At 35.9% G+C, this 12413-nt stretch overlaps 1 protein-coding gene across 1 annotated transcript in view; it reads left to right on the top strand.

Annotated features, from left to right (window-relative positions):
• The window catches only part of LAMA2 (laminin subunit alpha 2), an 831335-nt gene that overhangs the window by 717798 nt on the left and 101124 nt on the right, over positions 1 to 12413 (top strand). The gene's annotated exons all lie outside the window — the stretch shown is intronic.

The raw sequence follows: 12413 nt of genomic DNA, 5'->3' as shown, positions 1-12413 counted from the left end.
TTACAGTTGGATGAGACATTCTGGCAGGTGGGGTATAATTGCCTACATGAAACTTTTAGCTTTGTTACTGTGGCACACTTTCCAAAGAGGCTTTTAGAATTTTGGAAACTTTTTTGTTTTAATTTTCAAACTACTTTTTTCTTATTCAAGGAGCCTTTTTTAAATTCAGATTAAATTTAAATAAACCACTGAATGGTGTAATATCTGTCTTTCTCTTGGTATTTTGTATTGGTTCTATTTTTCTAGATACCTATTTGTATGATGTTATATATTTCTTTTCCAAATTTGTTCATTGGCTTGTTTAAATATCTAAAAACACAGTTGTGTTTTTCATAACTGTACACCATAGCTGCTATGTATCATTGATAATTATAAGTTGTCTAGGATTTAAATGTTGTCACTATATATTTTTTTAATAAAACATCGAGTCTGATAGAATGTCTCTGTCATTACATACATTCTGAACCCAGATGAACTTTTTAGTTTGACACTAAACAAGTCAGAGAACACATAGGGAAAAATGAGAAGTAAGCAAGTCTAATGTTAAAAGGAGCCTCAGGGCTCACATATAAGTATAACATGAAATGGAGTTACTCTGATAAGAGTAGCATATAAGAGGAGTTTGGTTTGAAATGCAATGCATTTAGACAAAATATTAAGTCTGATTGATTCTAAATTGCAAGGTAGCAGAATAGTTATGTAGAATGTCCTTCAAGCACTTCTCTCTGCTGCCATCCCAAAGTATTGGCCAGACTCAAAAGCATTCTTGGTACAATGTAACAGGCAGCTATGGACAAACAGTTTAGAAAGGCAATAAGTGATTAGTATCTGTTGAATTGTGAAGTGTGAGTTGTAGTCCATTGTGTCTATGTCTTTAATCTTAAACCCTATAAAATATCTATTGAGTTGCTTTAAGAAAACTTTATTACCTTCAGGAGTTCACACCCATAAAAATGAAAGAATGTCTCATTCCAATTCCATGCTGAAAATCCAAACTCAGCCTGAACTGTACAATAAGGAATGGTCCAAACAGATGCAATCCAAGAGAACATCAGCCTAAAAACATATATTATATCAATGTATTTTTCTAAGTGACCAAAGCTTCCTAGTGGATTTGTCTAGAGAAAAATTAAAGATCATGCAATTTTCATGTTGATGAAAAATTTTCAATTCAGAGCACTTTACTATTTTTTAATATTTGAACTCTCCCAATATATTTAACTTCCCCAAAGCATATGATATTGAAATGTCTGCAACTACCTCTTTAAACTCCAAATCTATTTACAATGAGGTAGAAACAACACTTGAAGGTTAAACTGCAGTTTAATACAAACTAAAATAGCATCACTTGAACCACAAGTCCTTGACTTGGAATTTGAACCACAAGTCCTTGACTTCTTTAATATAATTAATTTTGAAAATGTTAATGAAAGTTTACTAATTTGTGTGACCATGCACATCTCTTCACCTGCCTTTGCTCTGTTTCTTCATCTGGGATGGGACTCAACCAGATGACCTCTGAGGTCCTTTCTAGCCTTTGGTCTCTGATCTCATCAACTAGATAGACTTCCATGTGATATTAGTATACTTTGCAAATATAATACATGATGAAGACATTAATGCTCATTCACCAAATCAAAATCAATTTAACATATTCAATATCATCTCATTCACAGTTCAGCTTTATTCAGCATTTGAGCACTGAATTAATCGGACCTATTCCAATATTGATCGACACAAGATATTAAAGTGCAGAATCACCCACTAGGCAATAACACCACCTGCCACAAAGCAATCAAATCAGAATTAGCATAATCAATAAAGCACCTAGCATTCCAGAACAGCTATCAAAAGATAATTGAGTGTTAGGCAGCAGGTTAAACCAAATAAGCCTCCCTATTATTATCTAGAATCTTCAACATTAATTTTGTGTTTCTTTCAGACTCCCTACAAAGCATTTATAGGCTTCAGCAAGGACTAAATCAATCAAAGTAAAAGATGTTAAAATCCTAAGTGCCTCCATATGCACTTAGACACACTGCTTGTGCCTAAAGTGGTTTGAAGACTGAGATTCTCCATTCATGTGTTTCAGTGTTTTGTGAATGGTCCCCGTTCCATGCAGCTTTCACTTCTTCATCTACTTATAATCACAATCCTTTGAGTTCAGGTCTGAATTAGTCATTCTTATCTCCAGCTAAGGCTAATACTATTATGCACTTCTATCCCTTTAGATATGACTTTAGTACAGCAAAATTCTATTACAAAAATGCCTTTCTTCACCAGAAATTTGTTTATGTGAATTTATTGTCCCTGTTTACATAATGAATTCTGTACATATTGTACAGAAACTTGGAAAGCTATAGCATACAAGGCTAGACTCTAAAGTGCTTTTTCCTATATGGTTGAGGAATTAATCTCATTACTTTATAGTCACACTTTATTCTCCCTCTGTCTGTCTCTCTCTGTCTCTGTCTCTCTCTCTCTCCCTCTGTCTCTGTCTCTCTCTTTCTCTGTCTCTCTTCTCTGTGTCCCTCTGTCTCTCACTGTCTCTCTCTGTCTCTGTCTCTCTGTCTCTGTCTCTCTCCATTCCTCCCCCAACTCTGACTTCACCAGCACACCCCTACTAGGGTTCAGCATATAAAGATCTACAGAGAATGTTGAGATTAAATTGATACTTTGCTCCAAAGTTTCCAAAATTCAATCTGTCCTGGTAGGGTCTTCCAGAAAGTAAGTCCGATATCGGCCATTGTATAACAGGAAAGGAGACAGGCAATCATTCATTTTTAATTTTTCTTTTCGCACTTCAGGTAGTATATTAGATAAAATAATGAAAACCTACCAACTCCTCAAATCATATATCTTCTAAGAAGCCAAGTCAAGGCTATGATGGAGATGGGACTGTTTTCTTGCTACATTATGACATTTTCCTGATTTGTGGCCAATTACACGAGTTATAAAATGGTTGTTAATCAGGAAAATGCCATATATTACCACTGAAAACTGCTGAAATGGGCCTTACAGAGAACAATTCTTGACAGCAGCTATTAAAATGGAGATTTAGTCATCTCTCTCTCTCTCTCTCTCTCTCTCTCTCTCTCTCTCTCTCTCTCTCTCTCTCTCTGTCTCTCTCTCACTCACTCACTTAAAAAGAATAAAAATGGCAGGCAAGTATGTACCCTACATCTAATGCTTTGCCTTCTGGTGACTTATTTCACAAGCTGCAGACAAGAGTGAGATTGAGCCACTGCCATTTATATATCCTTCTTGCCTTGAGGGAGCCTGACCTTGCCAGCAGCAATTTGTCTTGCTTTTTAATTTTTGACTATACATCTGTTAAAAATAAATTTGCCTTTCTGTGAATTTGAGATTTGGAGCTAAGATACACTGCACTGATTGAATGTCATAATGACATAACACCATTGTGCTTATAGATGTAAGACCTGGTACAAACTGACAATTGAAAGTTAGGAGGTAAATTAGTGCCTCCTTTTGAGTTGAAAATATATTCAGGAACAGCGATGGAACCTGTTGCTCTCTTCAGACTGATCTAAAGATTCAATAAGATCCCTGGGATTCCAGGTCAAATTCTCTGGGAAGTCTAACCCTAATTCTCCAGTAGTTAGTGCTCTCACCCTCTTCAAATTGCCTTGTATTTATTTATATGTGCATCTCTTTTTATCTATCTCCTCCCCCTATCCTTTTTCCTAGGATTCAGGGCAGTAGCTTTTTTTTAAAACCATTCTATACTTATTACCCTAGTACAGTGCCTGGCTCATATTGGATCATATCCATGAAGTGGATCTTACCAGCTTGGTAGGACCTACCTAAGCTTTCAGTCTTCTGGTAGAATTTTTGAGAAGCCAAGGTCACCTGCAAAAGGTTTTAACGAACTCTCCAAGTCTGGGATTCCAAACTCTTTTGTGTCATGGGCCCCTCACACCCTGTCACAGTGCTTAATGGTTGTTGAGTTGAGGAACTGAATTCATGAGAAGTTTGTAGGTTAAGAGAAATATGTCAATTTAGCAACTTGATTTTTCTGCCAGTGAAGTCTTTAATTATCTAGACCAGGGGTTCTTAATCTCAGGTCCGTTAACTTATATCTTTTGATATATCGATAATTGAATTTCAGTATAATTGGTGTCCTTTGTAATCCTATGTATTTTATTTTCTGCTTTTAAAAACATGATTCTAAGAAGGGGCCCATACGCTACACCAGACTGGCCAAGTGTCCATTACACACACACACACACACACACACACACACACACACAGATTAGGAATCCCAGACCTAGAGGGGGTAATTTAAAAAAAAAACCCTTTGGATATGACTCTGCACTCTCAGAAGTTCTGCCAGAAGAGTGGGAGCCCAAGCAGGTCTTATCAAGCTGGAAAGACCCATTGCAGGGCCGTTGTCCAAAGATTATACTAGGCTAGGATAGAGACAGGCATAGAAACATACATACATATACATATTCATATGCATATACATAACTGTGAGCTCTGGAAGAAGGGGCTTTAATATAATAGATGGAGATGGAGTAGAAATAGAGAGTTCATCCAAAAATAGGCTACAAGTAAGCAAAGGCATAGAGATCTGAGATAGCCCTATGAAAACAGTAATTGACAATAATACAGTCAGAATGGAATGTGGATTATTTGAAGGAAAGTAGTATGAGATAAGACTAGAAAGTCATGTATAGCTTGATTTTAGAAGCCTTTAAGTGGCTTCTCCAGGATTAATTTTTACTTTCTTTGTTATACTTGGACAATGCTCTGAAGAGTGGATTAGAGAGAATATAGATTAGATGCCAAGGCTGGATAGAAGGCTATTATAAAATCCTTGATCAGAAGAGATAAAGAGCCTGAATAGGAGGGCACTGGGAGTTGAAAAGAAGAGATAGAGAAATTTTATTGAGGTCAAATTGACAGAACTTGGCAGTTAACTGTATGACTGGGAATGGAAGAGGGAATAGTCAAAGATTCAATTTAATCCACTAAACAAGCACTTTTAAACCACTATCATGTACAAGGTACAGTGCTAGACTTTGTTGATACAAAACAAAACTGAAATGGCCCTGTCCTCAAGAAGCTTATGTTCTATGCTAGGAGTGGAGGGTAAAACATATTTAAAGATAAGTATTATTAAAATAAATTATTTTTTGGCAGGGAATGGGGTAGGGGAAAGGATCATCAAAGGCCTCATGAGGCAGCTAGATTGTTCAATGGATAGAGTGATGACCTTGGAGCCAGGAAAACTTGAGTTCAAATCTTGTTTCAGCAAGTTACCTAATTTCACTCAACCCTGAGGTTTCTTCATCCATAAAATGGAGAATCTGAACTTGATAACCTCGGACATCCTTTCCTTTCCCAAATCAGTGATCTTATGATGCAGGAACTTAACTGAGCCTGGAAGAAAGTTGAAAATTATGAGAGGAAGGGATGATAAGAAATAGTATTCAGGGATGGGCAGGTCAGTCCATTCAAAGGTATAAAAGTGGAACATGGAATGGTGTGCTTGGGAAACAACTAAGCCAGTTTGTTTGAAATATAATGTGTGCAAGAAAGAATAATATGAAATGAGCCTAGAAATAGAAGCTGGAGCCATATTAATAAGGATTGTAAATGCTAAACAGAGATGTTTGAATTTTATACTAGTGGAAAGTGGGAAGCATTGAAGCTTCTTCAGCAGGAAGTACCATAACTACATGACTTGGAGAATGGTGGTACTATAAAAGAAAGAAAGGGAAGTTTTTGATGGGGAGATGAGCTCAGCTTGGAACTGTTGAGTTTTAGGTCCTGGTGGGCTATGTAAGTAGAGATGTCAGGCAGGCAGATGGAAATTTTAAACTGGAGTTATGGTGAGAGGTCAAGGATAAGAATAATGATTTTGTACTCTTTTTATAGAGGTGATAATTGAAGATGGAGCAGTGTGGGATATCACGGTATGAAGAAAGATAATAGAAGATAAAAGAGACAAGGACAGAGCTTTGGAGGATATCCTTGTTTAAGAGTTGGGAGGAGCATATGGAAACACAAAAAGATTCAGAGAAAGGAACATGAGATAACTAAGAGGAGACCCAGAAAGAATGTCATGTTGTATATAACAAGTGAATACAGAATATCAAGGAGGAAGAACTGATCTAGCATCTTAGATGGTACAGAGAAGTCAATAAAGATAAAGAAAGGTGGGGGGAGACCATATGATGTAGTAGGGAGGTCACTAATGACCTTGAAAGAATTGTTTCATTAGAGTGGTAGAGACACAGTCAGATATAATATGAAGTCTATGCACGTAGCTCATACTACTACAAACTATAATGAAAATGTTCAATGCAAAATAATGTCTAAATGGTAATTTAGCAGTAAGTTCCATTTAATCAGGTCTCTTAAAATTAATAGCACTTCTAAGAATTTCCCTTGTGTGAATGGAGGACTCCCTCAAGGCATTTATTTGTACCCTATTTGTATTAAGAAAACAATTAAAAATGCATTTGAGAAATTTAAAGAAAAAATTAACTAGGTAGAGTTTGAATATTCAAATTTAAGGAGTCCAGAGAGACCAAAACTTATTAAAATCCATAAAAATGAGCCTGATGCTATAGTTACTCAGTTGAAAAGTGAGAAATGAAAGCACAATGATTTGAAAACATAAAAGGGAAATTAACGAGCCTAATTTCTGAACCTAGTGGTATAAAAAATAAGAAAATATATAGTCTAGATTTATTGAAAACTAGTCAAAAATTCCAGGATAATTACCAAACCACTTTGGTAGAGTGGATAGCCTTAGAGTAGAAGAGATCTAGTTTAAAGGCTTACCTCCAACACTTATCAGCTGTGTGACCTTCAGAAATATGTTATTCAACCTTTCAGGGCCCTGGGTAATTTGTTTATAATTTATAGAAAGGTACTGGCCTACATTGGTGGCAAGAGTTTCCTTATCCTGCTATCCATACTAGTATCGTCATCCTGTATATCTTTCCTCCCACTGTGGTTCAACTCTTTAAGGAAGCCACTTATACTCAATGCCACCACTTCTTCCCCTTTCACTGTCTTCTAAGCCCTCTGCATTCTGGTTTCCCATCTTATCCTTCAGATAACACTGCCTTCTTCAAAGTTACAAATGATTACTTGGTTGAATTCAATGGTCCTTCTTAGTCTTCAAACCTTTTGACTTCTTCATGGCATTTAACACTACTGAACACCATTTTGGGGGGGATACTCTCTCTTCTATGGGCTTTCATGACATTACTCTCTTCTAGATCTTTTCCTGTTTGCTTCTCAGTCTCCTTTGCTGGATCTTCAACCTGCAAAAGTTATGGCTTGCTAATCCTGAGTGACCTACAGGTCTCTATCCTGGGCCTTCTTTTTTTTCTCCCTCCATACTATTTCCTTTGGTGATTACATCAACTCCCAGGAATTCAGTAATCATCTCTATGAGGATGATTCCCAAATAATCTCTCTCATAAGCTACAGTCACCAACTGTCTTTTGGGCATCTCAAATTGGATGTTCCAGAGGCATCTCTAATGCAGCCTTTGCAAAACAGAACTTGTCATTCTACCCCACCCCCCAAACCCTCTTATCTTCTTTTATAGTACTAAAATTACTACTATTCCTCAGTCACTGAGGCTCTTAATTTCAGCATCATTCTCCACTGTTCACTCAAACTCACCCCACATATCCAATCTGTTATAAAATATTAGTGCAGATGCTCATTTGTTGAGGCAATGAAAGTATGGCTTCCCTGTTGTAGAGAGAGAAAAAAGGCACTGCTCATTTTATGCTCCTTGATTCATATTTTTATTTTCAATACAAATCAGGTGATTGGTTCTTAACTGTCAGGGACCCATAGCAAACAACTTTCCTCCTCCCCTGACTAGGGAATAGAATTCCCACTCCAGTGCTACTACCAGCCCTGCCACACCTTGCACAAGGGCACCTGTTTAAGTACCTGTTCAAGTAGTCACAATGGTGGCACTATCTAAGTAAAGTCTGAAGAGACTTTATTTCCTCCTACCACTTCCCATTTACACATCATATAATACCAAAGAGTCACCAAAGAAGATTCTGGGGAAATTGACCTTATTACTTGAAAATGCCTGTTTTGCAGATAATAGTATGGTGATTGTATCAAGTCACAAAACATTCAATGAGATTGGACTAATAATCCATACAGTAAAAAGGAAATGGATGAAAAACATCATTTGCCAAGATGGTGACATGCAGTTAGAAGATGACTGCACTGAATTTGTGTATGTGGATATGCATATCTATGTGAGCATTGAAGACTGATAGTGAGTTGAGCTTATAGTTGAATAGGAAAAATAGAGGAATTTAGAGTGCATTTATGAAGTTGTATAGTGCCTTTAATGATCCTGAGCCATTCCCTGACATACTCCATCTTGTCTCCATGTTTTGAACTGTTTTTTTTTCCCCTAAGACCAAAGATATTCTCCCTCTTCACTTTTTCCTCTCAGACTTGCTTGATCCTCTCAATGCTCAGCCCAAGCACCACTTCTTAAAAGAGGCTTTTGGTGATTTCACCCAGTTAATGGTGATCCCTCATCTCAAAATTTCTTCCTATTTACTTGTGTGCATATTGTTTCCTCTAGTACAATATGAATTCCTTGAGAATAAGAGCTGTTTCATTTTGATCATGTATCTCCAGGACCGAGGATAGTAGCTGGTACATGGTAGGTGATTAATAAATGCCTGTGGAATTGAATATTTAGCACAATTGTTTTCCTGGCAATGCTGTATAGTTGATATTGGAATACCCCCGACTGTAAAGAATCAAAGTTAGAGATGACCAGCAGGGCAGGGGTGAGACATACAGCAGGTACAGCTATATTTAAAGTATATTTAAATGATTACCTCTGTGTAAGAAACATGAGAGATACTGAGGGACTAGATGGTGGACCTGTTAAGTGGCAAGAGTAAGGAATAACAAATGGACAGCCTGTGTGCTACAATGGTAACCAAAAAGGGTGAAAAGGAACCTAGAGGAAGACTTTCAGATATATTGAGTAGATCTATGGGATACCATGGACAAGGATCTCACTCAATGAGTCATTCAGTCAGCAATCATTTCCTACCATGTACCAGGCACTGTACTGGGGCAATGCAGGGATAGATTGCAATTTGTATCCACTGAGGAATTAGCTACATTGATGAAATCACAGGTCCTTTGAAGTATTAAAGAAACATTTTCAAAAGCACACTGAAATGCATAAAAGATGAGCAGTATAGATATAAATATTTTATATTATCCCATAAGTTTATCAAGGGGTTTTACTGAGATCTCAGTTCATGTTATTCAAATCACCAACTTGTTTTTTTCTCATTATTTACTATTTAGGAGTCTTTTGTATCTTATTTTCTATTTAGCACTTTATTTTTTGACTTTTTACATATGATATTTCTGATAGTGGTATTCATAAAGTCTTTTAGGTTTGAATCACAAATATTAATCCAACATTCTCAAGTCCAAGAAGATGAATAAAGATCATCAAAACCTTTTATTTTATCATATGTTAGTAGTCAGCATTCATACATACATCATGAGCAGAGCATTAAGGTCTGGGAGGGATTATGAAGGAAGCTTGACTCATGTCCTCCCATATGTTACACTGTAATTGGGTAGAGAGGAAAAAACCCACCAATAAATATATTTAAACCCAAGTAATATAAACAAATAGTACAAAAAAGTAGGTATTTTCAATTATATACCTGTCATATTTTAATACCAATAAGACACATGACTTCATCCATGTGGGTATTCCCTTCACCAATGAAGATTTCACCTCCCTCTTTGATTAATTTCATTTATCAATTCATTAATTTCTATTGACTGAAAAATGCATAAACTAGTGGACAATTCTCTGATGATCAGCCTTCTCCAAACTTTGCTAGCCTGTTTCTTAGATCACAAGAGTAAACTTATATTCAAAAGCTTTCCAGCTTTGTAGGATCTGCAAGAGATTAAATTCTACTTAAACTAACCTTCAAGAATCCAGGATCACCCTCATATCTTAGTGAGACAATAGAGTCAGAATTCATTGAAGGCTAGCTTCCTACAGTAGCTTTTTTTAAGTTCATATGAATGGATTGCCCTAGTCAATATAATAAAAATTTAAATTAATTTACATTTTAAAATGTAAATTAATTTACATTTAAAAATTTAAATTAATTTAGTTAAATCCAATGCCTGACCAAACAACCAAAGTATTTCTTTAAAGAGCTAGAAAAAATAATAATGAAATCCATTTGGAGGAATAAAAGGTCAAGACTCTCAAGGGAAATAATGAAGGAAAAAGGTGGAAATGAAGGGGGCTTGCCAGAACTAGATATCAAATTATACTACTAGTCAATAATCATAAAATATGATTTGGTAATGGTTACCAAATAGAGAGGGTTATCAGTAGAATAGTTTAGTAGCACAGAATACAGAAGGAAACAAACACAGTAGCCTAATAGTCAATACCCCTAAAACCCCAGCTATACGCTATTTGACAAAAACTGCTGGGAAAATTGGGAAGCAGTCTGGTAGAAACTATATCTAAACCAACACTCACACCATATGCCAAAATTTGCTCTAAGTGGATACATAACTTAGACCTAAAGAATGGCATCATAAACAAATTACAGAAGCAAAGAAGAAAATACATTTCGGATCACAGTGGAAGATTTTGTGACCCAAATTTTATCACTACCTTAAGATTTATATCTTAGGACCTAAAACATTTCCAAAGTACACACAATGGAATATGCCAGTCACATCCAGAGAAAGAACTATGGAGCTGAAATGCAGAACGAAGCAGACTATTTTCTTTTTAGTTTTGTTTTATTTTGTTTTTTTTTTCTTTCTCATGGTTTTTCCCATTTGTTATAATTCTTCTATCCAATATGACTAATGTGAAAATGTGGTTAATAGGAATGTGTATGTGTAAAGCCTGTATCAGATTGCAAGCCATTTTAGGGACAGAGGAGGGAGGGAAGAAGGGGGAGAAAATTTAAAATTTATGGAAGTGAATGTTGAAAACTAAAAATTAATAACTTAATAAAAAAGATTCATATCTTAGAAGTGAGACCTTTATCAGAGAAACTGGGTACAAATATATCTCTCTAGTTATTTGTTTCCCTTCTAATTTTGCCTGCATCTTTTTTCTTCATGTTAAACCTTTTAAATTTTATATTATCAGGGTAGCGAGGTGGCACACTGAATAGAGCACCGACCCTGGAATCAGGAGTACCTGAGTTCAAATATGGCCTCAGACACTTAACACAAAAACTAGCCATGTGACTTTGTGCAAATCACTTAAGCCCAATTGCCCTACCTTCCTCCTTCCAAAGAAAAGCAAAAAAAAAATTGTTTATATTATCAAAAACATCCATTTTACCTTTTGTGATCACCTAATAATCATCTTCCTAATGATTAAAAAGTCAATGCTACAAAATGACTGGAGAGCTGTCCTCAGTCAAAAAGATATGGATTCAAACCCTATCTCTTAGGCAAGGTCTCTGTGACCTCCAGCCAGTCATTTAACTTCTCAGAGCTCCAAGCAACTAAAACCATAAATTTAAGAGAATGTGCCAGTTTGCTTCTTGTCCACAATTCTTTACACCAATGACATCATTAGTCTTCACCAAATAAATATCAAGGGTTTTTTTACTCAAAAATAGACTTTCCCAATTAAATATGTGTGTATGTGTAATCTTTCCCAATTAAATGTGTGTATATGTATGTAGGTATGCATAGATATAATGTATGTATGAATATATATGTATATGTCTATATCTGCACTGTCTAATAAGGATTTTCAGAATTTTATATAGAAGTAATAAGAGCTAAATTTATTTCTTTCTTTAAAGTTTAGAAAACATTTTTTAAGCATAATCTCATTAGATCCAAACACCACTGAGGAGGTAGGCATTATTATTATCCATTCATTTTTAGAACTCTTGCCCTGGGGATGAATGAGTGAATGAATGTATGAGTACTCACATAGCTCACTATATTTAACCAGCCCCATACCAGACCTCTCCATCTCATCTAGCAGTCTACCTTTGCCATTTTGCACCTAGCTCTACCACATACTGCCCTTCCCTTTCTCCCCACCAGGAACAGTACCCTAGGACTGGACCTTCAGAAATCATGCTCTAGTCTCAGAAAAATTTACAGCTAGGTCCTGATTAGTGGGAATTCAGTGAAATGATTGCATTATTTGAATATGAACTGATTATTTCCATTGGGCTAGAACCATTTACCATATTTTACATAGTTATAATTTCTTTTTAAATTAAATTTTAACATTCATTTGTAAAATTTTTGAGTTCCACATTATCACCCTTCCTCTCGCCCTTCCTCCACCCTTTGACAAGCAATATGAACTGTCTTGAATCATTGTCATAATC

This window comes from Petaurus breviceps, unplaced genomic scaffold, assembly GCF_028583685.1.
Source record: "Petaurus breviceps papuanus isolate PSGF00001 unplaced genomic scaffold, PetGlider_PUasm1.0 90977, whole genome shotgun sequence".
NCBI classification, from domain to species: domain Eukaryota; kingdom Metazoa; phylum Chordata; class Mammalia; order Diprotodontia; family Petauridae; genus Petaurus; species Petaurus breviceps.
Note: the sequence above shows the minus strand (reverse complement) of the source record. Positions and strands in the feature narration are given on the sequence as shown.